At 45.6% G+C, this 26,637-nt stretch overlaps 1 protein-coding gene across 7 annotated transcripts in view; it reads left to right on the plus strand.

The window, feature by feature from the left end:
- Positions 1-2,169: 2,169 nt before the first annotated feature.
- The window catches only part of Rreb1 (ras responsive element binding protein 1), a 131,581-nt gene continuing 107,113 nt past the window's right edge, over positions 2,170-26,637 (plus strand). For 2 of the 7 annotated variants that reach the window (XM_046453546.1, XM_046453552.1), the window contains exon 1: positions 2,607-2,822. The gene's annotated coding sequence lies outside the window, so the exon portion shown is untranslated. Of the gene's footprint in view, positions 2,195-2,445; positions 2,531-2,606; positions 2,827-2,954; positions 3,472-4,116; positions 4,253-26,637 lie in introns of those variants that run through there. The other 5 variants (XM_058582385.1, XM_046453551.2, XM_046453549.1 and 2 more) reach the window with 5 other exon arrangements.

Below are 26,637 nucleotides of genomic sequence, written 5' to 3' on the forward strand. Positions count from 1 at the left end.
CCTGTCTCAAAATAAATAAGGACTGGGTATGTACCTCAGTGTTAGAGCATCGCTGGATTCAATCCCCAGCACTGCCCCTGCCCTACACACAAAAGGCTGGACCCGTTCACTTTCCCACCTCAGAGGTATGAGGGTTCCAATTTTGCCTTATCCTTGCCAACACTTATTGTCTCTGTTTTTGATGATAGCCATCTTAGTAGATGTGAAGTGGCATGTCACTGTGGTTTTGATAGCATAATTCAGTAAATATTTGTTGGATAAGTAGTTTATATGAAATATGAACAAATAAACCTTTGAACAGGTGGCTTGACTTCCAAGTTTATTAATTAGCTACAAAGGAGGAGGAGGAACACAGGACCCAGTATCACTGGAATCCAATTTTTTAAAAGTAACTTTTAATAAAACAACTTTCTTTTCTTAGCTGCCGGTATTATAGAGATGGTGATTTGTCATGAAAAATCCATGTAGCTTTGGAGGTTTGAATGTATTTTGCAGAATAAACTAAATTACAAAAAAAAGTAAAATTCCACCTTTGATATTGTTTCTAGTCAAAACCTATCACTGAATGAGGAGACCAGGAAAATCAGAAGCAGGCAAGTAAATAAAGCAAAATTGCCCACCTGGCCTTTCCTCTGCCCTCTCATTGGAACAGGTTACAAATTGGAAGCACGAGACACCAATTCTGTGATGACTGTGTGAACGGTGACCCACTGCCCATTTCCTCCAGGGCAAGCCAGTCTTCAAAAAAAGCATTTGATAATAACACTTGGGAACAGGGGGTTGGGAGGTGAGGGCATAAAGCTTAGAAAAACGCAACTGCTAAAATCTCTCTGAATAGAGTTTTCCTCAGTAAACAGTAGACCCTGGGAAACCTAACAGGTTCTGAAAACTTATTTTTAATCACTGGAAGTCAGAGAAACAGCCAGCTGAATCGGTTCCCTCTTGGGCACTAGTTCAGCCTACTTATCTCAAGCCAGGGGTAAATGGTCCAACTGGTTTTCTTTGGTTCCAGAGAGTTCTGTTTTGGTCAAGACCCATCCACGAGTCTATCCTGAGGCAGACACTTCTGCCTGCAGCCTTGAAAACTATAGAGTTTGGCTGAAGGAAGGCCTCAAATTAAAACCCACAATGGGGCTAATAACTTTGTATGGCGTTCAAGGGTTCTTGGAGAAGCTGGTGGGTGGAGCCAGGGTCAAAGGTCAGACTAAAGGAGGAGTAGCCAGCTCTCTGCATGTGTAACATCATCTTGCCTCAGTAGTCTCAAATGCATAACTCTACAGTCCTGTTCTGTGTTCTTTCATCTTTATGGGGGGCGGGGGAAGGGGGTTTATTTTCAACAACCAGGATCATCTTGATCTTTCTGAAGATGTGTCCAAAGGCCGAGAGAACTGGCCCCCTTGGGAGCCTCAGTAGGAAGAGTATCACCAGTTGGAAACATGTCAGCTGCGTTATAGAGGAAGCACAGCCAGGCCTGGTTTCTCTGGGCTCTCTGATAACTCGGGCCAAGAGAGCCCGGGCGAAGTGCGAGGTGGCGGCAGGAGCCGCAGGGATGGAGAGCGGCTCCGAGGAGGGCCCCTGTTTTTCAGAGTTGAAACAGGAGCCCTCTGAGAGAAAGAGATATTGCATGTGGCTTCCCTGACGCCTTGGAGGGCGACGTGGATGACACAGCATCAGCCGTTCCATGGCGGGGTGGGGACACGGTGGCGGTAGGCGCCTCCGCCATCCCCGGCTCCATCGGCGACCAGGAGCCTCCGTTGAAGCATCCTTTTGCGGGGCGTAGGGCAGGGTAGGTGACCCGAGTGGAGGCGCGTTGCGTTTGTTAGACGGAGAGCGAACGCTGGCGCAGCCTCAGGTTGGAAGGACCGACCGGGCAGCGCGAGCGCGTGAAGCTGGGGGCGGGGAAACGAGCCTGTGCCTTAATCTCCTGCCCATCCTCTACTCGCCCCACCTGGATGCAGAGCGAGGACCGCGTGGAGGAGGCGCCGCGCCGGTGGGGCTCCCCCTCCGCCACGTTACCCTCCCCGGCCTCCGAGGTGCCCCTCTCGCTGCCCCCGGGCGTCGCCGCCTTTCCCTCTCCTCCGTTAAAATAGTGAAACAAACCATGAAGTAAAGTGATGGAAACCCGGGGACCGGGAGCCGCCGGCACTGAAGGCTGGCGGGGAGGGGGCGCGGTGGCTGGAGAAGGTGGCCGCGGGTGAGCGCCGGGCGGGGTGGGCTAGCGATCAGCTGCGCCAGCCCAGACCCTTCCCCTCGGGCGGCGGGCCCTCCCCTGGCCCCGGGCGCCTCCGGAGGGCGTGGGGCAAACCTGGGGCTGCGGTGGGGGTGGGGTGGGGACTCCACCTCCATCCATCCCGGGATGGCCCAGGCGGTCACCCCGCTAAAATCGGGGCGGGGGCGGCGGTAGGGACGAGCGGGTACCGCGGTCCTCCCCCCCCCCCCGCCCGAGCCGCCGCCGCCGCCGCCGCGGCCGCTCAGTAACACGTCCCCTGGAGACTCGCAGGAGCAACACGTGATGTGTCTACTTATCAGGGTGAGAGGGGGAGAGCGAGTCTCCGAGCGTGCGGGCGAGGAAGCGGGGCGGGGGGCCGAGGCGGGGGCCGGGACGGCGGCTGGGGCGCTGGGGTCGCCAGCTCCTCGCCCACCTCCCTCCCTGAGGGAGAAGAGGAGGAGGGGAAGTGACTGCGGAGTTGATGAACTTTGCACATCCAGAAACGCCATTTTGATTCCTTTTCCGGAACAAGTTTGCATCTCTCTTCGTTCTCTCCCCGAAGCCCACCGGTCCCCACCGCATCATGCCTGGGAGCCGAGCGCCCTGCCGGGCCGTAAGTACGCGTCCCGGGTTCCGGCTCGCGGTCCTTGGGTGGCAGCGAGATGTCCGGGGCACTGCCGGGAGCGACCTTTTAAAGAACTTTTTGGGGATGGGGAGGGTGAAGTCTGCAGAGTGCGTTGTACTTTTGAAACTCGGCGTCTCCCGGAGCGGAGCACCCGCACACCCCACGCCGCGCAGCACGCGCTGGGGGCGGTGGGGCCAGCCGGGGATGAGCCCGGCAGCCCTCTCCCCTCCGGCTCGGAGCCGGGCCGCTCCTCCTCCTCCTCCTCCCCCTCCTCCCCTTCCTCCGCTCCTTTCCCCTTCCCGAGCTGCCGGCTCTGCCAACCAGCTCCCAGCGCGAGTCGCCGCAGCGCCCCGCCAGCAGGACCTGATGCGCATCCATATTAGCCGTCCGAGCGCAGGAATCCGGCCCGACCCGCGCCGCCTAGTTTATTTTTAACCAGCACCGCGGGGACTCGGATGGTGCACGCACCGCCGGCCAGAAACATCTTCCCAGCGCAGCTCTCCATCTTCCGCCCTCTCTCCCCCGACATCCTCCCCCCCATGTGGGAGGGGAAACTTTTCTCCTACATACTTTCGAGTCCCTCTCGGGCCGGGAAGCGCGGAGATGACGGCGCCCGCCCGCCCGCCGCCGCCGCAAGGTAGCCGGGGGTGCCCGCTTGGGGGTGCCTGCCCGGGGTGCTTGGCGCCGGGGTGCTAGACCGGGGCTGCTCGGTGGGAGCATCCGCCGCGCCCTGCTCTGCGGACTTTGATCCTCCCGGGAGGACGGCGCCGGCCGGGAGGGGGCCGCAGGCAACCCCGCGTCCTCGCGGGTTCTCGGCTCGCGGTGGGGGTCCCGCCGACCACCGCCCCGGGGGACCGGGGAAGGAGGGGACCGGGCCGTGGCGGCGCGTATTGTTCCCTTGTTCTTCCGTTGGCGGGGTACGTGTTTTCGTGGGAGACCTCGGTGAGGATCGAGCCTGCATCGAGGGGCGGGGGGGCTCGGGCCCGGCGCCGTCACGAGCACAGGAAGGAGGCCGGGAGCATCCGAGGCGGGGCCCGCCGCCCGGCCCCGCTCCGCCGCCCAGCTGTGGAGCGCGCTCGGAAACTTTTGTCCGCCGCCGGCTGGACCAATTTTTCGCAAGTTCTGGGGCTTCGCTTCCTCCTCCCATCCCTGCCCGCAGCGCCCAGCGGGGGGGCGGGGGAGGCCCGGGCGGGCGGGGCGGGGTGCGGGGCAAGGGGGCCTGGTCCTCCACCCCCCGCGCTCGAGCCCAGTTCCCGGCGCCCCCTCCCCGCTCGCGGTCTCTTAGGAAACTGCGACCTTAATGGTTGCTAAGGAGCAGGGGAGGTCCTTCCCGTCGCCAGCCCCCTCCTTGGGAAGCGGCGTGTTTTCTGGACCCGGCCAGGGTCGCTTCGAGGATGTGACCCGCACCCCCGCGGCGCGTGAGTGTCGGGCGCGGTGACCGAGCCCGGGTCCCGGCGGGGCGGGGGTCTGGGGGTGCGGGGACCCCACGGGTCGCAGGCCCGACTGGCTACGGGGCCGCTTGACAGGCGCTGCGTGCAGCAGCTAGCGTCCCTCATTCGCGGTGCATCCGTGATGGGTTATAAAAGAGGAGGAAAGTATTTCTCCTTGCTCAGCAGATTTGCCCTCCCTTGCTCCTTACTGGTTAGGAGATAGAACGTGAGCCCAGATCCGGACGAGCAGTTCACATTCCATTACGAAATTCTACACGGCTTCAGAGCCAGCAGCAGCACATATTCGGGGCACTTTGGAGGGTTTTTTTCTTCTTCTTCTTTTGGGGATGCTAAGTAGTGGTGGTGGTGGAGAAAAGTAAAGGGGTGAATAAAGAAATGGAACTTTTTGGTATGCTGAAAAACCTGTCTAAGGATTTTTCATCAGAAGAAAATTCGCCCTAGTTCTTGTTTTTGAGTCTAGGTTTAAGCTTAGCTCTTGAAAAGCCAAGGGAAAGAAAGTTTGCCTGTTGAATAGGGATGCTGGAAATTGCAAGGTATTTCTGTCTTGAAAGGAGATGGTGTGGCTGATGTGCATTCCCGTGTTTTTTAGATCTTTTTTTTTTTTTCACCAGTTAATATCTGTGCTTGTGCACAAGTGTGTTCTGAGAAAAAAGTTAATTGAAGTGAAAGTTGGGGAAATGAGAGCAGCAAAGAAAAGAATGTGTTTTTGTTTGTTCACACCCGTGAAAAGCATCCTCTAGATTTGGTGCTTTTGGGAGTAGGCAGGTATGGTTTCCAAGACATAATTTAACCCGGAAGTTTGAGTTAGAGGCTTGGCTAAAGCCTCTTTTAAAAAACTCTGCTTCCTTCAAGAATCCACAGAACTTTTGAAGGAATGAATTTGAAATACTCTAAATAATATATGCAAAGTGGACCATCGGTTTTTTGTTGTTGTTGTTGTTGTTGTTGTTGTTTTTTTACTTCTGCCCTTTGTAGGGAGACTTCTGGGTACCCGTTGATGGGTTCTGCTTTGATGTGTTTTGAGCTTTGGTTACACTGATGAATTAAACATTTCAGTGGCTTTAATCAAGTTTTAAATGTGTGAAAAAAAATACCTTTCCCCTTTTTACAGAAAAAAGGGAGAGAGGAGCTCTTTGATTTATTTATTTATTTCTCTTTCTTCATTTTAGGTTAATGAACTTGCACTGTCCTATCATTCTTAAAAATACTGCTGAACTGGTTGGCTTTAGAATGCTTTGTTGTTTAAAAAGGATTTGCTGGGTATGTGATAATCTTAAGAAATGCTGCTGATGCTTACTGGTATATGGAATATCATTCTCTGCATTTTCCTACATACCATTTTATTTCTCATCAGAAATTCAGACTGTCCAGCCTCATGACAGACTAGTGTTTGTTACGTGATGATTGTGCCTCTGACTCAGCTGGTACAGGTGGAACATCCCTTCCTAGGCATGTACACCATCCAACAAGTGACCTTTTGATTGAAGGGTCTTTTTATTTTAGATTTCTTCAGGCATCCTTTAAAGTCTTACTTCCTCCAACACAGGTACGGAATATTGAAGGAGGAAAATGAAGCCTAACTTTATTCATCCTGCATCTGATCAACAGCTGTTTATTGGTTACCTGCTTTAAGGCAGGCAATACGTAGCTGCTGTTAGGAGACCCCTCATTTTTAACTCTTTGATTTTGAACTGTTGTGTGAGTTCACTTCCTGGGTCAGTTTGGAGGTCTTTGCTTGCTATCTGTATGCTCACTTGCTAATATAATGATATCAGCTTCAGCTAAGGAGATTTCCTGTTTAATGAAGTTGAAAAATTCTGTCCTTTTAGGGGTTTAATGGCATAATTAATATAAACTTGACTGATATAGAAATTGGTTAAACCTGCTCTCTAGATGCAGACAGAAGTGAATCCTTTTGATGTTTCTATTCATTATCCTTCTGAAAAGTAGGTGGTGCTTAGAAGGTCATAGGATAAGGGTTGCTAAGCAGCTAAACAGAAGGATGCTAAAATTAACCGAAGCATTTTTGAAAGGGAGTCCTTCCCTGTTTTACATTATTTACTGGATTCAATCAATTTCTGAACTCTCCAGGTCCTTTGACCTAGAAAGGTAGAATGTTAATGTTGATTTTGTTTTTGTTGTCATATTTAAATAATCTTTCTTTTGTAATGTGTTTAATTGAAGTTCAGTATTCTTTGACCTAACCCTGTGGTGTCAAATGGCAGCTTGTCTGAGGTGACTTCGTTTCTGTTACCAAATGTGTTCAGGTTAAGCATTCCCAAGGATATGTGTATGTAACTGCACCTTTTCTCACATGTTAATAAGACTTTTTGTTTTGGAAAGTCTACATAATCCATAAAGTGATGCCTTACTTGTATTCTTCATTAAACAGATATGCTCTCAAAAGAAATGCAGCATAGTATCAATAGAGACTATGCAGTATAGTCTCACCTGATAAGGGGACAATAGCTTTCTCTCCCCCTTCACTGAGATTACCATTCTTAGATTAGGCCTCCATATGTCCCCACCCCCATGTTACCCCACCTCTTTGGCTCAGTTTATTCAGCCCAGTTTATACCTACCTTTTAAAAAAGAATTTTATTAGGTTCAGAATCTCTTCCGAGGAACTGAACAAATGTTAGAAAACAATAACAATTGTGGTTTGCATTACATTTCTACCATAAATGTGTTTTAAGTATGTTTGCAGCAAGATAAAAGGTAGAAATCTGAAGCCAGGGTTGGTAACCATCACCTTGATTGAACGCAGCCCCAGTGTGAAGGTAGAAGTTTCAGTGTCTCAAGGTCATTTGTGTACATCTGACCTGTTGAACACACATTGTTGAGTCATATTTTTTTTACATCCAAATATAATTAGGAAATGGGTAAATAAGTGTGCTGTTTCTTCTCTTTCTCAGAAAGTGATTTTGGGGTAGGAATAGTCAGGGCCTTCTTCAAAAGGCAGGGGTCAGATAGTGCCTGCCACACCCTGGGGGGGGGGCCTCGTAAATCAGAGGTAAAAGGTGTACCATCTGAAACCCAGAGGGAGGCTCATGATGTGCTTTCTGAAATGCATCACTTACTTTTAATTTCCCTCACTCCCACATGGAAGGCAGACTACAGAGAGGAAAACCATCCGCTGGTGTTTTCTTTACAGTGAGGTGGAAGAATGAGGAAGGTGGGGAGGAGCTTTTCCTAGCTAGCAGCCTTCGTAGGCAGTGTCATCAGCCCAGCTTCCCCCAGTTTCTCTCGTCCCCTTGCCTGGGTGTCCAATGTGGCCTGAAGGGCAGCCGAGCGTGGCTGGAGATTGTACTCTGCTCCTTGGCAGCGGCGGGTGGGGCAGAGATGGAAAGGAGGGGGCAGGGCGCTGTCCTTCCAGTGACCGGGTGCATCTTGCTTTTGATGGGACTGCAGGGCACGTCGTTGTCTGTCCATCAGTAAAGGTGGCTGCCTGTGAATAGGTGCTCAGACAAAGCAATGGGAGAGGGTGGAGACTGTTTGCTCTGTGTGATTCAAGCCAGTAACGCTAAGAGAATTTGAAAACCTCTGTTAAGTCCTGGGACTGGGGACTGGCTGCTCCTGCGGGGATTCACCTGAGGCTGGAAGACTGCTTGAGGGCGGGTGGAAGTCACTGGGTGGAGAGAGAGAATGAAAACCCCCACTGGCTTTGTCAGACGGCCAGACTGAAGAGAAAAAGTCTCAGTGGGGGTAATTAGATAAAGCTTTTAAATGCTCTATTTGTTTTTCCCCTGAGCTTGCTTGGTATTCCACCACCCCCCCTCGGAGACTGTAGGGTAGGATTGTTATAAAAACGTTTTGAGTCTGCTGGTTGAATTACTTTTCCGCGTACCTTCTTGGACAGAGTTAGTTTCAACCTGCTTTTGTGAAGGCCGTTAGCAAAAGTTCTGAGTTTGAGCCTAGAGCAGCTTTATTTTACTGCTATGCCTTGATCTACCCATGGGCTGGTAAGAAGTCAAGCCAGACCCAGAACTCCTAAGTCCAGCCTGACTGTACAACAGCTGCTCTTTAGAATCAGCTTGGCCTCAGACGGCTTAGCATTAAACATAGGCACTCTGTTTTTCTCTGTGTGTGGGGTTTTAAAATAAGAACTTTTTGAAATTAACTCCCTGTTGCATTTGAAGGTGTAAGGGAATTCCTTAGCTTTTGGCAGCATTGCTATTGATGAATGTGATTATATACATTATTTCGGTAGCTTTTCTCTTTTCTACACACCCCCTCCCCCCAGCCCCAACCTGTGCTGGGAATGGAACCCAGGGCCTGGTGCATTCTAGGCAAGTGCTCTGCCACTGAGCTACATTCCAGCCCATTCAGGAGCTTTTCTACCTTATGGGATTGTTGGAAGGATAAAATTAATGTTCCAGAAAGTCAAGATCTATATATGGAAAAAAGTGGTGTATTTTGAGCTCAGGAAGCCTTGTGGGTATCCACTCTGGATTTCCTTTCCAGAATTTTACCCAACTCAATTATGTTAGGCAGAATTTGCACAGGAGTTTGTGTTCAAATGGGGGAAATGTAGTCCTTTCTTTTTGCCTCCAGGGTGGAGAGCAAACAGAACTAGTAAATTCTTCTTAATAAGATTTGCTTAGGAATGAGTTTTAAGGAAAAAGCCAGTGGCAAACTTAGAACTCACTATTTAAAGGAGTGGTTGTCAACTTGGTGGCTCTTCCCCAGGGGGCATTTAGCAGTGTCTGGAGACATTGTGGAGTGTCCTGATCTGGGAGGGGACAGTTGCTATTGAGTAGAGACCAGAGATGCTGTTCTGCCTCTTGTGGAGCACAGGATACATTCCCCCACCTCCAATATATTATTCAGCCCCAGATATCCTCCAAGGTTAGAAAGTCTGCTTTAAAAGTGCAGTAGCAGGTCGCAGGGTGAAGCTCAGTGATACAGCACTTGCCCAGCATGCAGGAGCACTGTTTTAAAAAAAAAAAAAAAAAAGCATAGTAGCAGTGGCCTGTCATATCTACAAGTAGACTTGAGGTTCTCCCTGTATTGCATGCGTTTTATTTTGAAATCTGAAATTCCATAAAGCAAGTAAGGTCTTATTACATGCCTGTAAGGTACCTTGGTTGGTAAGTTCAAGGTTTCACAGAAAACTGGGGGGTTGGGGAAAACCTTAATGTTTAGTAAATTAAAATTCTAGAACTCGTCTGCTTCTAAAACAAACCAGATTCCCTGGCACCAGGAAGCTGTCCTGATAGGTGGCTCAGCTTTCCGAGTCACTTCTCGAGTCATTAAGGAGACTTGCTCTGGTGCTGTCATCCGCCAGTTCTCCCTGGAATTTTAAGTTATGTGGAGTATACTTTTAAGTGTTTGAACTAGCCCCTACTTGCTTGATGTTTTTGTACTCATGGTCTCCCTTATTTTGTTTCCTCAAGTTTTTGCAAATTTCTTACATAACTATCTGCCCTTCTTGGCAGCGCCTGTGAGCAGGGTCTTCTGTTCAGTGGTCTCCTCTTAAGAGCCAGTGGAGAGTTGCACGGTGGCTGGAAGGGATGGGGAAGGAGACAGTAATTATTTTTATATTCTTGCCTTGGTCTCATCCTTCACCCCCGCCCCCAACGTAGGCAGGAGGCATAGAGGAAATTAGAGTGGGAGAAAAAGGGGAACAGAATTCCAGAAAAGGAAGGGCTGCCTGCGTTGGGCAGACCGTTGCCCCCCCAAGGCCTGACTCCCACTTAATCTTACAGACACAGGTAGCTCTTGATGACAGCTCTCCCTCTCCTTCTTGCATGAGTGGAGTGGACTCACTGCTGGGCGTGCTCATTGCCATAGCTGGGCTGTGTCACTCTGTGCATCCTGGTAGCTGAGCCCTGTCACTCTGAATCCTGGTGCTTCTCTGCCCTCTCTTCTCAACTATGGGGCAACTCCCGGCTCTATCTCCACTTACAACTTCTCCCAAGCCGGAACCTTCAGGTACCTCCCCCTGCAGGTACTTGTAAAAGTGAAAGTCATCTCCCTCCCTTCTGAAAAGTGATCTCAAGCACACGTCCACCCAGTCCTCTAGGCCAGGAACCTCACCCCTGTCCTGGACTGTCTCACAGCCTAACGTTCTGCTGAAACCCTCACCGTGTGGCAGATGCCTCCTGAGTTAACTTCTGCAGTTAGTTCATCTGCACTCTTCTGCCAGAGTCCTCGTCCTCAAAAACTAGAGCTGCGCATGTTGTTTGCCGACTTAAAAACATCTCTTGGCTCCCTGTTGTCTATGGAAAGAAACCCAAGCTCCTTCCTTGTCACTCAGGATCTTCATTGGCTGCTTCCAAGCTGAATGTCTAGTCCCAGCCCTCGCCACCCTCTCTTCTCCACCACTGCCACTCGGAGTCATTTCTTTCTGCTTTTGTGCTTACTGTTCATGCTGCTGTGTCCCAGTCCCCTTCCCTAGCAAAGAGCCTTTCTTACCCTTTTTCCAAACCCCCATGCCACCTCTTCTGGGGAGTATACCGCCCTCCTCCAGAATAACTTTCTCCCCATCTGTTGGGCTTCTCTGCTGCAGTTTGTCTCTAGCATGTTGCCCCAGCGTTCAGAGCAGAGCCTTCTTGCATCCCTTGCACCTAGCCCACCGACTGCATAGTTGGTGCTCGCTCAGCACTGTGTGTGGATTCCTCAGACACAACGAGAGCTGTTGGAGAAGAGCCACATGTAATTTGGAAGCCGAGGCCCAAATAGCACTATAAATTCAGCGAAGGAAATGGATGTAAAGAGTCGTTTTCAGCACACCCATCATGCAAAGATTTGGTGCACACTGGTGGGAAAGACTTTTGAATTTTAGAAATCCTAAAATAAAAGTTGGCTCAGCTTCATTTAAAGAGGGGGAAAAAAAGAAAAACTTTGTTAATGCCTGGTTTCACTAAAAGCTGTCACACTGGGGCCTTTACTAATTATAATCACTTTCCAAGGCTCTTGGTTTGAAGTTTACATTAAATAGGAGGGATGGGCACCCAGATCAAAGACCAAAATCATTTCAGAACTCCAATGTGTGGGCCCATTTTCTCTCCTTAGTTAGAGTTTTGTTTCATTAGTGGTATGAGTTAATAGGAGTGTTGATGTGTGTATAATTTAACTTTTTTTTTTCCCGTTACTCTTTGGATTTAAAACAAAATGCCAAACCAGAAATCTACAGAGTTTAAATCTTCCTTTATTTGCATATGTGTGAGTGTGTGTGTGCAATATACATGCTTGAGGAAAGCTGATTGTAGATCATTTATAAAGAGAATCATTTATAGATTTTTAGGAGAGCTCCCTTTATGCTGAGGCTTTGTTGTGAAACATGTCTCTGAATATGCAAAATCATCTCAAAACCTTTCCTTAATTTTCTTTTAAAAGTGGTACATTTATTTTCAGAAATAGGGAAGATGGCAGGAGAATGGGGTGGATGAAATCCCAGTTGACTATATGTACATTGCTGCTGCTGCCTAAAATGTGTGAGGCCCTGGGTTCAGTTTCTAGCAACCCCCCACACCTCAACACACTAACTTTAAATATTCTTTAATAAGTACTTTCCTGCTGGTTAGAGTTTAGGCTTAGTTTTGGCAGGTGCATTCAGTTATGATATTTTAACTTAATCTTATTTCGAAGAAGGTTTGTTTATTTTCTTCTCTGATACAGAAAATTGATTTTTTTAAAAAAGCTGTTTTCTCTTTGACTACAGGACTTTTAATTGTTTTGCTGGATAATTTTATAAAACTGTTCATCCTAAATAGTTTTTCCATCACTTGGTTAGTTAAATTTTTTTATGTATTTGGTTAAAGCATTCTACTTCAAATTTGAAAACAAGTTTAATTTAGAGGAGGTTTAACTTTACACATCTCTGAATTTGATTTGTATTTATATTTTTGTGGTGCTGGGGCTGAAACCAGTGTCTTATAGGCGGTGGGCAAGTGTTCTACCACACCACTGAGCTAGCCCTTCAGCCCCTTCAATTTGTATTTAAGTCATGAAAATAAGGTTTCTGAGGACCATTTGTTGTTCAAGAACTTCGTAAGGTTTTACCCTTTTTCTTATGGTATGCTAGGTGTCTCCAGTTCCACATCAGATTCAGTCTGTTTTTGGAAAACAAGCAATTTTCCATAGCCAAGCTTGCCAGTCCCATGGTGTTGTTGTTGTTGTTATTATTATTATTATTATTTATAAATGGGTTTTTAGTTAGGTACCAGGGTGCGTGCCTATAATCCCAGTGGTTCAGGAGGTTGAGGCAGGAGGATCGTGAGTTCAAAGCCAGCCTCAGCAAAAGTGAGGTGCTAGTCAACTCAGAGAGACCCTGTCTCCAAATAAAATACAAAATAGGGGTGGGGATGTGGCTCAGTGATTGAGTGCCCCTGAATTCAATCGTCAGTACACCCCCACAAAAATGGATTTTTATTTATTTAATAAATATTTGAATATGTACTAGGTGAAGACACTATGATAAGCACTAAGGCTACTTACTAGTAAGGGAAGGAGAGACAGTTGCTAGCCGCATAGAGAATACATTGCATATAAAGAGACATGTTCCACAACAGGTCACATATGACTGTGCTGAGTGCTAAAAGTAACAGGACATGAACTTAGGATATGAAGTTTAGCCTCTCCATGTGTCAGGAGTGGAGGATGCTGGGAAGCAAGTAGAGGAAGGCATCCTGGCAGAGAATGCTGGGAGGCAGGGGAAGGAAGCTCTGTAGTGGAGGATTCTGGGTAGCAGCTCAAAGAAGGCATCCTGTGGAAGTGAGATTTGAGCTAATACCTGAGGGACAGTGAGAGGAAGAAAAGAGTACTTCAGAGAACAGCTTGTACAAAGGCCCAGAGGTTGGAAGCGGGGATGTGTCCAGAGTAGTGAGAGAAGCCTGGTGTGTCTGGAGGAAGAACAGAACTAACAGATGGCACCGATGGTGAGGTAGGTGGGGGAAAGAAGACCATGTTGCTGGCAGTTCTTAAGAAGTCTGGGACACTGTGAAAGGTATGGGGCTGAGGAGGAGCCTGATGAGATTTGCATTTTTAAAGATCACTCCTACCCACAGTGGAGAATAGACCAGGGTTAAAGGAGACACTGTTTGACCTTCTGTTTGCATAAAGATTAGCTAGGAGGCTGGGTTTTGAAAACCGTTGGTGGCTTGAAGTATGGTGGCAGCAGCAGTGGGGAACTTGGGTGGATTTAATAGAGATTTAAGAGGAGAAAGGACTAGGTGATTGGATGCGCAGGAAGCGGGAAGAAGGAGATGACTTCCAGGTCTCTGGCTTTTGTAACTCTCTGAGATTAGAATGTGGGATAAAGCAGAGTTTATGAATGAGATTTGTTCCCTTGAGTTTTATGCTTATGTTTTCAATTTTTTAAGAGCATTTTTTTATGCTTCTATTATGTTGTATTTGGTTAAAAAGTATGTACCTGGCGTGGATGAAACATGAAAGGTACTTATATAATAGTGAGAAGCGGAAGTTTTATTCTTGTCTCTGGGAGCAAAATGAATGGCTTCCTTCTTCCTTCTCTCCACCTTTTCTTTCTTTCCTTTTAATTTCCTGATGCTTCCAGGCATGGTGGCACATGCCTGTAATCCCTGCAATTTGGCAGCTCAAGGCAAGAGGATCACAAGTTCAAGGCCAGCTTAGACAATTTAGTGAGACCCTGTTTCAAAATAAAAAGAACTAGGGATGTAGTTCAGTGATAAGAACCCCTGGGTTCAATCCCCAGCATTAAATGATACGAATAATTGTCAATTATTAATATTTCCTGATGCTAAAGAGAAAAGGAAAGAGTTCTTGCAGATGGCCTTAGCTTTTTGTTTGTTTGTTTTTGTTTTGGTATTGGGGATTGAACTCAGGGGCATGACCACTGAGCCACATCCCCAGCCCTATTTTGTATTTTATTTAGAGACAGGGTCTCACTGAGTTGCTTAGTGCTTCACCATTGCTGAGGCTGGCTTTGAACTCATGATCCTCCTGCCTCAGCCTCTAAAGCTGCTGGGATTACAGGTGTGCACCACCATGCCCGGCTAGCCTGAGCTTTTGAATGGTTTTCAGATGAAATGTGCACCTAAATCTTAAAAGCATTTAAGTTTTTGTTTATTTAATTTTTACTTATTTTTTTGTGGTTTTGGTGATCAAATCTAGGACCTCATACATGCCAGGCAAGCCCTCTACCACTGAGCCACATTCCCATCCCCACGTTTTTGTTCATTTTAGTGATGCTTTGTGTGTTGGACCTGTGAGCCAAGGGCTCATGGGAAGAGAATCAAGCTAGGACTCTTGCAGTTGCTCAGGTCCCTTACTTAGTATCACATTGCTTCTTGACCTGGTTTTCCAACTGATTTCTTAACTAGAACCACATACAGGACCTTAGTGGTCACCTGACACCCTTTAGTGTCTTAGAGTTACATCAGTATTTTGCTTTACCAGTAATCTGTGTGAAAACAAAGTTCATTCAGAAAAACAAAACAAAATAAAACAAAAAACCTCTGTAAAGAAAAAAAGCATTGTGCACTGGGCTCCCTCTTAGATCTCTGGGTTCCAAAGGCTCAGATTTAACCCATTCCACAAGAAGTAGAACTTGTCCCACGAAATGATTGTCTATCTGGTATTTAAACACCTGGTGATAGTGGACTTGATATTTACCCCCAGGCAGTCCTGGGGGGTTCACTGAGTTAAGTTTTTCTTTTTCTTTTATTTTAATTAATTAATTTATTTCTAAATAGGTATATATGGCAGCAGAATGCATTTTGATTCACTGTACACAATTGCAGCACAGCTTTTCATTTCTCTGATTGTCTACTGATTATACACCATGTAGTGTATATGTACTGTATGTGCAGTGCTACATGTACCTAGGGTAATGATGACCATATTGTTTCACCATCTTTTCTGCCCCATGCCCCCTCCCCTCCTTTCCCTCCCCTTTGCCCACTCACAGTTCCTCCATTTTTCCCATGCCCCCCCCCCTTTTCTTTTCCATGGCAGACAGAATCTTCTTGGAACCAGAAAGAGATGAATTTTGCCCTCGGTTGGTATAGAATAGAAGCTGGAGTGCAGCTGTCATGTGCTTTCTGCTACTAGGGGCGGCAGTGTGTGGTCTGACTCTCAGAGAGTTCCACCAGAGAGTGCTGGAAGTGCTCCGCAGTGGCCATCTCTTAGTTAGGGTTCCAGCTTCCTAGAGATGGGGCTGTCTGCCTCACTGGCTGCACAACTGTCCCCATGTGTCTTGAGTTGGGATCCCCTCCTTTAAGATGTTCTCTCAAGAAAGTCTTATCCTGGGTTTATAAAATGCTTTTCTCTGACGTCATCCATACGATTCGACAAAAGCTCAGGTGTAAGCCCCAGCAGATCCACAAAACTTTTCTCTTTTATGGTATCAATCCTGACAGATGTAACCTGCACATCCCATTAGGCCCCAGGTGATGCTGGTCCTTTACCCACATTGGGGAGAATATGATTTTCCATCTCTTGCTTGGGAACATGGATGTTCCTGTATCAACTGGGACCTATATAAACCCCACACTCTGTTTTCCAGTCCTGTGTTTGATCAAGTGAACTGAGTGGGGTGGGACAGAGACCTTGCCTCTGCTTGCTTTTAAAAATGAAATAGCTTGGTGAGAAGATGCTGAAAAGAACTTTTTAAATGGTTTAAATTTTGGAATTTAAATTTGGAAAAATTAACTTTTAGGGTATTACACTAATAACTCAGAGGTCCTCTTCTCACTATGATCTAAGCAGAAGTGTGGATTTGAACATGTAATAAGTTTGTTATAAATATAACTTACTAGATGATCATCTTATAAATATCCAAAATTGGCATCAGTTACCCATTGAGTAACAAATGTATAACCAGCAGTCTTTTGGACAGCCCATCTGTAGCTGTTTTGAAGAAAGAAATAAATGCTTTGGAGTTTTATTGAGCTTTCTTCAGAGAAGTTCCTGGTGGTATCAGTTAGGGCAGGCCATGTGATATGACCAAGGGTATCTGTGATATGTCCCATCTTTGTGAACCTGGAGCCATTGTTCTCTCGATAAGAATGTGACTTTGGGATGTGCGCTGTAAAATGACTTTTTCCTTGGGAAAGTGGGTGCTCTGCCTTAGAATGAGTTAGAACTCTGTGTGTTTGGTCCTGTTGCTCAGGAAGTACTGAGAGTGTGGGGGGGTGGCACCCTTCTTTTCAGTTTTGCTGTTGTTTATTTTGTTGTTGTTGCTGCTGTTTTGGGGGTGCTGGGGATGGAACCCAGGGCCTGGCGCATGCTGGCAAGGTGCTCTACCACTGAGCTAGAGCCCCAGCCCTTGTTTCTTTTTTAAGCAGCCCTTAGCCCTTCTGTGGGTGAATAACAGTGGCACGTGTGTTCTGAAGCTTGCTTTGTGTGTCTGTCACTCCATTCTGTCCTGGTGAGGAGATGGTGTGTGATCATGTGTCTGTTTTGAGGTGCACTCCAAAGGGAAGGGAGTATGTGTGTTGGGGGGGGGGTGGTATCATTTGGGCTGGTCAAATGATTATGCTTAGAGGCTGTGACTTACTTGATTTTTATTTTCATTGCAAATGGAATTTTAGAAGGGCTCTCTGGGCGACTCGTCTCTAGGAAGCCTGAGAGTAACTAGTGTGACTTCTTGTTTTTCCGCTGAAAGCTGAATACACAGAAATCCACTCTTCAACAGCAGAAACTACCGCGGTTATTCATACAAACGATTCTGCCTAGAGTACACTTAAATGAGTCCCCCAAACAGTGTGTGAGTTACAGACCGCCTTTGGTGAGACATCACGGGCAAGATAGGTCTGAGCTTTACATCTGATAAACCCGAAGGGAAGTAGTAGCCTGTTTCTCTTCTGCCCTTGCTAGACTTACTCCATGTCTCCACTGTGCCAAGTTTGCAATCTAAAGTTAGATTTTCACCTTTTTTTTTTTTTTTGGTCGTTAGGCTTTTGGGTGGAAATACTCTGGGCATGGTAGTAGTGGGAGTAGTAGTAAAGAGGTCTAACCTAGTTACCATCGTCCTGAGTTCTTGGTGTGCATCATTTTACCCATGCTTCTCGACTCCTGTTTGACCCAATAATGTGGGTACAATTAGTTGTCTCATGATTCAGATGAGGAATTTGAGACCCAGAGATAGAGCTGGCTAGTAGGGTTCAAACAGTGCCGGGCTCCAGAGCCTGCCTGCCCCCTGGAACACTGCTAAACTCCCTTCTGTGGTGACAGGATCTACTCTCCAAATAAATATTTCCTGGGAACTTTCTTCACACAGAACCCTCCCTGTGATGCATATCAAGGGAAGAGATGGGCAAGAACAAGGGTCTCTGCTTTCTGGAAACAGCTGATTATAGTTCACCCATGAACCATTGCTTGTTCTATCTGGTATTGGACGCAGTGAGTTAGACCATCACCCACGAGGGTCAAGAGAGGAGATCTGCGTTTCGTAGAGTGAGCAGCATGCAGAGGTGGTGTTAGCATCCAAACCAGCTGACCAGGCCTTTGTGTCTTAGAAGGGGAGATCAGGGGGACACTAAAGCAGAATGTCAAGTGCCTGCACCGTGGGAGATAGCTGGAAGAGGTGTAGGGTGCCGCCCCAAGTAAATCCTGCCTAGAAGGGAGTTTTTACCAGGGCCCCACTGGAAAGTTCACACGTGGAGTAGAGGCATCCTTTCATGAGATGCGAGGTGCCCTGGAAATGAAAGAAGTGTAGGATGTTCCTTTGTGTGATAAATGGTGTGTTGGGGGGAGGGGGTTTCCTCTCTCTTAATTGTGGACACCCCCTTTTAACCTCACTGAAAGTTCCAGAACCCTATTTCAAAATAAGTGGCACCTTGACCACTTCTGAAAAGACTGTAAACTGCGTGCTGCATAAGTGAGGAATTTATTTTGGCTTTGGGTTTCTGCAGGACCAGTGCCTTGAAAAACAGGTTTGTTGTTTTATGTTGTAATAAGTTACTGTTATTTTCTTCAGTATATAAACTGGAAATTTTGCTCTGGAATTGGTGATTCTCAGAGACTCAGTGATGATCTTTGGTGCTAGTGAAGTAGGAACAGCAAGTGAACTGATTTAATTACTAACCTAATCTTAAAACTTGTCTGGATTCAAATAAAGTTGTCTCTAGGGGGTGTTCTTTGCTTTTTTGTTTTTTAAGGAGGAGGAGCCATGCTGGGTAGAGGATGGTGAGAAGATGTCCCATCTTTCCTAGGGTGTTGGAGGTTGAAGTCACCAATGTTTCTTGTTCCATTTATGGGAGGTTCCGTTTATGGGGTCACCTTGTTCCATTTATGGGCGGTGGGGTCTCAGCCAGTTATAGAACTGGCAGATCTTGAATTTGACATGCATTTGAAGGTCTGTTCCCTGTTGTTGTTGGGTCTGTGGATGAAGATTATTTTCAAAGTAGTAACAAAGTAAAGTAGTAACAAAACAAAATTTGAGGCTTGTGAGCTACCGGCTGGAACATAACTGACCTGTGTTCTCTATTTACTACTATTGCTCTCATTGTTATTTTGCTTAGGGCAATTTGGTAATTTCAGCAGAAGAATAGTGAGAAGCAATCAGGATTAGGCAATTCTGTGCTCCTGCTTTTTTGAATGTGGAAGATCACCACGGGAGAACCTGCTTTGGTCTCCAGGCCTTGACACCTAACCCCAGGTACATGGCTCTGGAGACACAAGGATGAGTAAAAACATGGTCTCTGCCCCGAATCTCATAGTCAGCAAGACACACAGAGTGGGAGGTGGCTGGGGACAGAGGAAGTGATGTCCTTGATTCTGAAGAGTGCCATGTGGAGAAGGATGTGGGTAAGGGAAAACAAAACGTTCTTCTGGGCAGAAAAAATAGTTTAAGTACAGGACCTAGAATACAAAAATATGAAGCTTTTTGGGGGGGGGGGAGACTAGGACAGAGAGTGTGGCTGAAGGGTAGAATGCTGTGTCAGGTTGGGGTGTGAAAGGTGTTGACCCTGGAAAAATTGGCTGGAGCTCCATTTCATAGGCTGTTGTGGATTGTGGGCCCCCCAAGTGCCTCGAAGCGGGGCCCTGATGGGAGCGGCCCTGTGTTTGAGAGAGAGCACCGCTAACCCATTAGAAAAATTGAGGAGACAGCATGTTTGGCAAAGTGCAGCATGAACCTGAAATCTGGTGCCCTCTTTAATGGAATAATTTCTTCCCTTTTTTGATTTCAAGAAATTTTGAAGCCCTGGGCTTGTGAGCTGCCTTCTGAAGCAGTGTTAAGTGACAATTAAGGACAGGGGGTTTAGCTCAGCAGTAGAGTACTTGCTCAGCCTGAAAAACATAATAAGAATGATTGAAAGGTGGAAGGAATATTTATTTGCAGCAGATAGAATTCAATTAGACAATGTTTAAACTTCCTTAATTGTATTTTACTAATTTCAATTATTTTAGCTCATCGGAAAGCAGAAGTCTTTAGAGGAAGCTCATTTCTTTTCCTTCAAAAATATTAGTAGGTGAACCCTGGGAGTCAAATGAGGATGACTTATTCATTATAATCTTTCGTTTGTATGTTAGCTGGAGCAAATGCAGGCTAGGAGTGGGAGCAGGCAGATAGCTAGCTAATTTGCAATCTTGATGACCCAGTGGGAGAAAACTTTAGGGGCTGGAAGCTTCTCGTGGAAACAGAATTTGTTCAGAAGATGGGGCTGTCTTACAGCTGTTGCTAGCAACCTGCTCAGCTGCATAACACGACCTCAACCAGGTAGCAGCCCTGCCCTGCAGATTCTCCCATATTCTGCTTGGATCCACCTCCCTAGGTATTGGGGAAAGGGCCAGCAAGGGGAGAGCATGTGTCCAAGGCTTAAAAAATTGGAGTGCGGGCTGGGGTTGTGGCTCAGCGGTAGAGCGCTTGCCTAGCATAGGCGGGACCCGGGTTCGATCCTCAGCACCACATAAAAATAAAGGCATTGTGTTGTGTCCATCTACACCTAAAAAATAAATATTAAAAAAAAATTGGAGTGGATGTGAAAAAAGTCAGATAGCAGGCCCCAAAGTCAGATAGCAGTGACTTAGTAATTATTATAGAGAGAATATTCCCTTGTACGCCTAGGTTTTCAGGGGCTTCTCTCCTCTGGGGAGGAAATATTAATTTTTTTATGGGCCTGACTTTATACATTTCATAGCTTGTACTCACAGACTAAAGGATCCAGCTGAGAGGGTTGTGAAAAATGTGGGTAGGCCCCCTGTAAATTTGGTGGGTTGAGTAGAATACAAACTTTAATCATTTCACACCACCTAAAATGGGTTGATATATTTTGTGATTTTTACATATTCCTGACAATCTTTTTTTTTTTTTTTCCCCTGCTAATTTTTTAAAAATCTGTTTACTCATTGGAGCTAGAATTGTGCAGGAGAAAATGAAATTCTGGTAAGCTGAAGAGAGTCATTGGGGGACCAGGCTTTGGGATAGGGAAGCATCTGGAAGTGTTGCTCATTGGATTCCTTTTGCATGTGTGACCTGCCTGGTTACATGCTGTTGGGGGAAGGAAAACACAATTTATGTCCATGTGTAATGGCCACAACCACAGATAGAGGCTTAGCTACCTTTCTCCTCTTTTTAAAGATAAGGAAGTGAGGCTTTGAGATGTTTAATATTTCTGAGATCATACACTTAGTGAAGTCAGCCAGGAAGCCTCGTGGCCCATTTCCACATTTCCATAGTCTTATAAGACAGTCTTTTTTTTTTTTTGGATGGTGCTAGGGATTAAACCCAGGTCCTAGGTGAATGCTTTACCACTAAGCTATACCCCCAGCTCAAGGATTGTTTTTTTTTGTTGTTGTTGTAGATAATTTCCCTCCATCTTGGTACCTGGAAAATTCCTACCCCTTGACTCAACTCATTTGTCTTGATTCTTTTCATCTTGCTTAGGTTTGAGCATCCCATGATATTTGATTGCCTCCAACTTCAGTTTGAAATAGCCTCAGTTGAGCAACTTCTGTATCCAGGACATTTGGTTTAGGCACGTGGAACATGGTGGTTCTTGCCTTTGGGGAGTTTACGTTGTGAAAGGAATTTGCAGCCCACGTGGACCCTGTGCCAAGTTCCCATGGGAAGGCCAGGGCTCACGGAAGCACACTCGACTGGGTCTGTGCTTCCTGGAAAAGCACAAGCAGGGGCTGAGGTCCCAGTGGGAGAGGGCAGGTGGGTTTGCAGTTCAGGCTGTAATTTGGTGTTGAAGATGATGTACTAGAAGATGATAGGGTTGGAGGTTTACGTGGGGCCAGGGTGGGGTAGGGCAGAAGTCCACCTTTCCTTCTGTAAGTGGTAGGGAGTCCTTTGTTTTTGAGCAGAGAAGTGACAGGTTGGCCTGCTGGGACCTTGGCCACATCCTCAAAAGGGAGAGTGGGGTTTTTGCATCTGTGCTTTGATGGCCACAGTGTCCCCTTCACTCCCTGCTTTTGGCCTGAGGCAGAGAGTGCATCCCAGGGCAGCTGGTACAGGATGAACTGAGTGGCCATGCTCAGGATCTCTGAACTGCCTAGAGCCACTTTCCTGATTTGCACACAAGGAAGCTTTATTTCTTTATAGCCACCAACGTGTTGAAAAGCTGAATCACATCCTCTGGCTTAATATTTGACTTCATAGCTCAATTCTAGGTGAGCCACCTTTGAAACAGATGATGTCCTATGGTAGGAAAGGTGTGTTCTGGCAGCTGGATGCTCAGGTTCCAGTTTGCCCCCCTCCCCCCCATTGGCCTGGGGGAGATTCCTTTTGGGGAGCTCATTTACTTAAACAATGTATGGTGTTTACAATGTTGGTGAAGGGGCTTGTATATAATATAGTGGCCTTCCTGAAGGTACGCCTCAAAGCTTTCCTGCACGTCCATGTCCTGAGATGTGTGGTGTTGAGTAGAGTTGCTGGTCCATTAGGATGACAGGCCCAGAGTGCTGTGGACTTGCCTGTGGTCCCCCATGTGTTATAGCAGCAGCACTTGAGCTCATCTCCTGACTTTCCTTCCCTGGCCCAGTTTTGGAGTCACGCTGAAATTTTGGATGCTGGTGTTTCTGCCTCCGTCCACAAGTAGAGAAGGGTCCTTTCATCTGACCTAACTGGGACAAGAGCAAGTCTGGATGTATAGCTTTTACTGATAATTCCCCCCAGATCATTTTGATCCTCCTTAGCCAACACTCCTTCCTTTAAAAACCTGCAAAGTAGTAGTAAATCCCCTTCCACTGCTCTCCTTTGCTCTCTTTAGCCCTCTGGTAAAGCTGGAAGTGCCTAAAAGAGAGGCAACCGGAGCCAGGGCCGACCTAATCCACACACTCTGGACGTCATCCCTGGTGACTCAGATTCAGTTGCATTTGTCATTTCACAACCACCTGCATCTGATCCTGCTCTGCGGGGAAGCTGCCTGGCGCCTGGTACTAGGAGCACAGTGCTCTTCCCAGGGAAGGCTTTTATGAGCACTGGCCATGGGGTCCATTGCTGAAGGATGCCATCCCTGCCTGCTCCCCATTCTCTAGTCATTTTTATGAAATAAATAAGTGCCATCATACACCAGTCACGCTGAACACTTTCTGTGCATTTTCTCTGCAGCGTTCACCACAACCCTATCAAGTTGGTATGATCTTTGTCATTTTGCAGATATGGAAGGTAGGCTTTGAGGAGATTGTACTAATCATTCCATGTACTCTGAAGGTATAGAAGACACCTTAACCCTCACTTTCTGTACTTCATCTCATTTAATCTTTGCCTCTACTTTATGATGTCATTGTTATTTCCATATTACAGATGAGGAAGCTGGGACTTAGTGTACTTAACTAGCCCAAGGTCACTTCAGCCAGTGAGTCGAAATTCAAATCCAGGCTAGTGTACTCCAGTACATGTGTACTCTTAGTTTCTGCTCTTCTGCATATGTTTATTAAGCAAAAATTTTTCTTCTTGGGGGCTGTCAAAGCTGATGGCTTTTGTTGGTTGTGTTTTCTACTGGTTTTTCCATTGTTAAAGGGAGTTGGGAGAAGGCAGGTAATGATTATTTAGCGCTAAGTATTAGGCACTTTTTTTTTTTTGCCTAAAATCTAGAAAAATCTTGTTTTTTATACTAGAGTGTAAGCTCCATGTAGTCTTTTTGTTCTTTTTAAACATTTGTATTCACTGATGCATCCCTACCACCTACCATAGTGCCTGGTACATGCTGGCTCACTGAGGGAATGAATGAGGCAGGGGTTATTTAACCTGGTTGGCAGGTGGAGACGTTGAGATGGAATGGTTGGGTGACTCAGCAGGCACACATCGTGGGTGAAAACAACTTCTGCCCATCCTCTCTCAGGTCTTTTTTCTGAACAGATCTTTTTTTTACACGTGTAAAATGGATGCAATCAGATCTATGTTGTGGGATTATACAGCATGATGTAAAACATATAAATACTCAGCATCAGGCATAGTGCAGATGTCAGTAAGTAGCCTTGTATTTGTCATGATTAGAGCCATTCATTGTCATGCGCCTTCATTTCAGGCAGAATTGTTCCACAGATTAGTAAAGGTAGAAATTTGCTAGCCACAGAAACTTTTTTCTTTTCATTTTATTTATTTTTTATTTGTTTTAATTAGTTACACATGAAAGTACAATGATCTTGACATATCATACATTTGAATCAGATCCACAGAAACTTTTAAAAGCAGATTCAAATAATCGAATGTTCCTATCTTTGCTTTACTATTAGGTAATACAAATAGTAATACAAATAGTCAGATTGGAAAAATCAGTTCAGATCTATCCGGGGATGCTGTTTAGGACTGGCAAGATTTGATTAAGCTACGTTTGCATCTTTGTTTATAATCACAGAGGCTTGAGCTGGGAAGGGCCATAGGGTCCATGGTTCATTTACTTTCCTTACCCTCCCTTAATTGACAGGTGAGGAAGATGAGGCCTGCATGGGGGGCGGGCAGAGCGGGGTGTGGAGTGGTGTACTTGGGTGGTGGATTACCTTAGATGTCTGCATCCTGCCGAGCCAGGAGCCTGAGGTCTTGTCCTCAGGGGCCTCGTCTATACACTTGTGTGGTGGAGACACAGTTATCCTCCTGTTAGGGTGTTAGTGAGCAGATTATATCATTATTACCACAAGCCGGCAAATCAGAATCACTCCCGTGTAAACGTTCCCACTATAGAATGTCCATATTCACTATAGATAATAGGAAGGCCTATGAAGAAAATCAAAATGACCTGTCATCCCGTTACTCAGAGATCACCAAGGAAATAGTCCTAAGGATTAAAACTTTTTTTCCCCATTAGATAGTTTATTACTTTGTTGCACCTATGACTCATTCACTGAGGAAAAATTTAAATGAACTAAAAGGAAAAGAAAGTAGAATTATTTACTCTCACAGGTCCCAGATCACCATCGTTTATGCTTTACTGTATATCTTCTTCTATCTGGTATGGACAATTAAAAAAAAATTTTTTTACACATGCCTTTAAAATTACATCCGTCTTTTCAAAATTTAATATAATATGACAGGTCTTTTCTGGTGTATTCAAATATTCTTTGACACAAAAACCACATTGTCATTTGGCATAATTGGGGGGAGGGTGGTCATGAGCTAATGTTTTAATTATTTGACATCCCTTGGGCACTCATTGAGAGAGGGGAGAAAAGATTTTCCTAGGTTAAATGAAACCAGTCTAGGATTAAATTATGATTATGGAGTTAATCAGCAATTTATTTATTTATCGAGGAACCAGGAATTAAACCCAGGGGCATTTTGCCATTTAGATACATCCCTATACCTTCTTGCTTTTTTATTTTGAGACAGAGTCTTGCTAAATTGCTGAGACTAGCCTCTAATTTGTAATCCTTGCCTCAGTCTCCCAAAATGCTGGGATTACTGGTATACATCACCCATCCTGCTAGAAATTGATTTACTTTACAGAAGAAAATACTGAACTAACTAAATGTGTTTGTATTTTGGATAGCATATAATCTTTCATGGTACAAGTGAGATTCAACAGTGAATAATGGGACTGAGGATATAGTTTAGTGGTAGAGAATTTGCCTGTCATGAAGGAGACCCTTGGGTTCAATCCTCAGCAAAGCAATAAATAAGTAGATTATTTAAAAAGCAAAACAATGCAGAACAAATTGAGCAGTTAAAAAAAAAAAGTTCTAAAGGATCACACTTGGGGCTGGGGATGTAATGAAGTCCTGGGTTTGAACTCTAGCCTTTCATGCATGCATACATACATACATACATACATACAGGGTCAGACTCTCTTGAGAAGTTTTTCATTTTACCTAAGGCACTATGTTGTGGATATTCCATATGGTGCGATATATTCCTTATTTCTGGTTTTTATTTTAGTGGTATATTTTGCTGTGATCAATGTCATGCTATTTAGATATCCTAGAGTACTTATTCTCAAACCTTTCCAAATATAAGAGTCTCTTTTAATGTTCAAAACAAAAAGTCCAGACCAAACAATTTTAATTATATGTTTAGGATCTGTTGGGGAGTGTAACAACAAAAAACTCTTAATAACATTTTAGTGGAATTTATCTTTTATTAACTATAGCAGTGTTCTCATATACTTGCAAGATAATAATACATGTATGTGTAAATTTACTTGGTTCGTAGATGCTTGGGAATACCTTGAAATAACTCCCTGGAGGGCTCTGCCCCAGAGGAAGACTGGTTCTACATGTGAATAACTAAGGTCTAATGTCAGGAAAATGATGATTAGATCAGTTACTAGCTGCAAGGAGAAGTCACTGACTCCAGGAATGACTAGAGTCAGAGAGGAGCTGAAGGCCACTGTATGTCACAAGCCAGGAAGAGGCATTTTGTTCCCACCTGCTCATAGATGGAACAGTTCCCAGTGTAGCCCCAACACCACCTCTGTTTCAGAAGAAAGCATGGACTTGGAGAAGTGAACTGAATCAGCCAGACTGTCAGAAACATTTCAACAGGGCCCTGCACATACTCCCCTTGGCCCTTTTAATTATTCACCGTGACCTCTTAGAGAGGGCTGCATTTGTTAGCTCCAAGTTCAACCTTGATTACAGTTAATGAAATGATGTTCTTTGTGCCTTGGTTTTTCCATCTCTAAAATGGACAGAATATATTTCTTGTATCATATTCTTACAAGGTGGCATAATAATGCCTCTAGGTAGTATTTCCTTTCTTTCTAATCCGTACCAGCAAACAGAAAAACCTTAATAAAGATAGAAGTTATTGTCCTTTCCATAAAAGTATCATAAATCTAGAGAATTTCTAGGCATCTTGAAAATTACTTTAAGGCAGGGCAGCAACTTAAAGACCATCTGGCCCATTGAGCCTTTCTCAGAAACCTTCTCTTCATTCTCTTATGGTTGTCTGTTCCTCTTATTAAAATGAGGTGCTGGACAAATAGTTATGGTTACTTACCAGGGGTGCTTCTTCTCTCTGCATTCTTGGTTTCTCACAACAG

This window comes from Marmota monax, unplaced genomic scaffold (assembly GCF_021218885.2).
Source record: "Marmota monax isolate L192 unplaced genomic scaffold, Marmota_monax_Labrador192_F-V1.1 WCK01_AAM20220418_F8-fsc00029, whole genome shotgun sequence".
NCBI lineage: Eukaryota > Metazoa > Chordata > Mammalia > Rodentia > Sciuridae > Marmota > Marmota monax.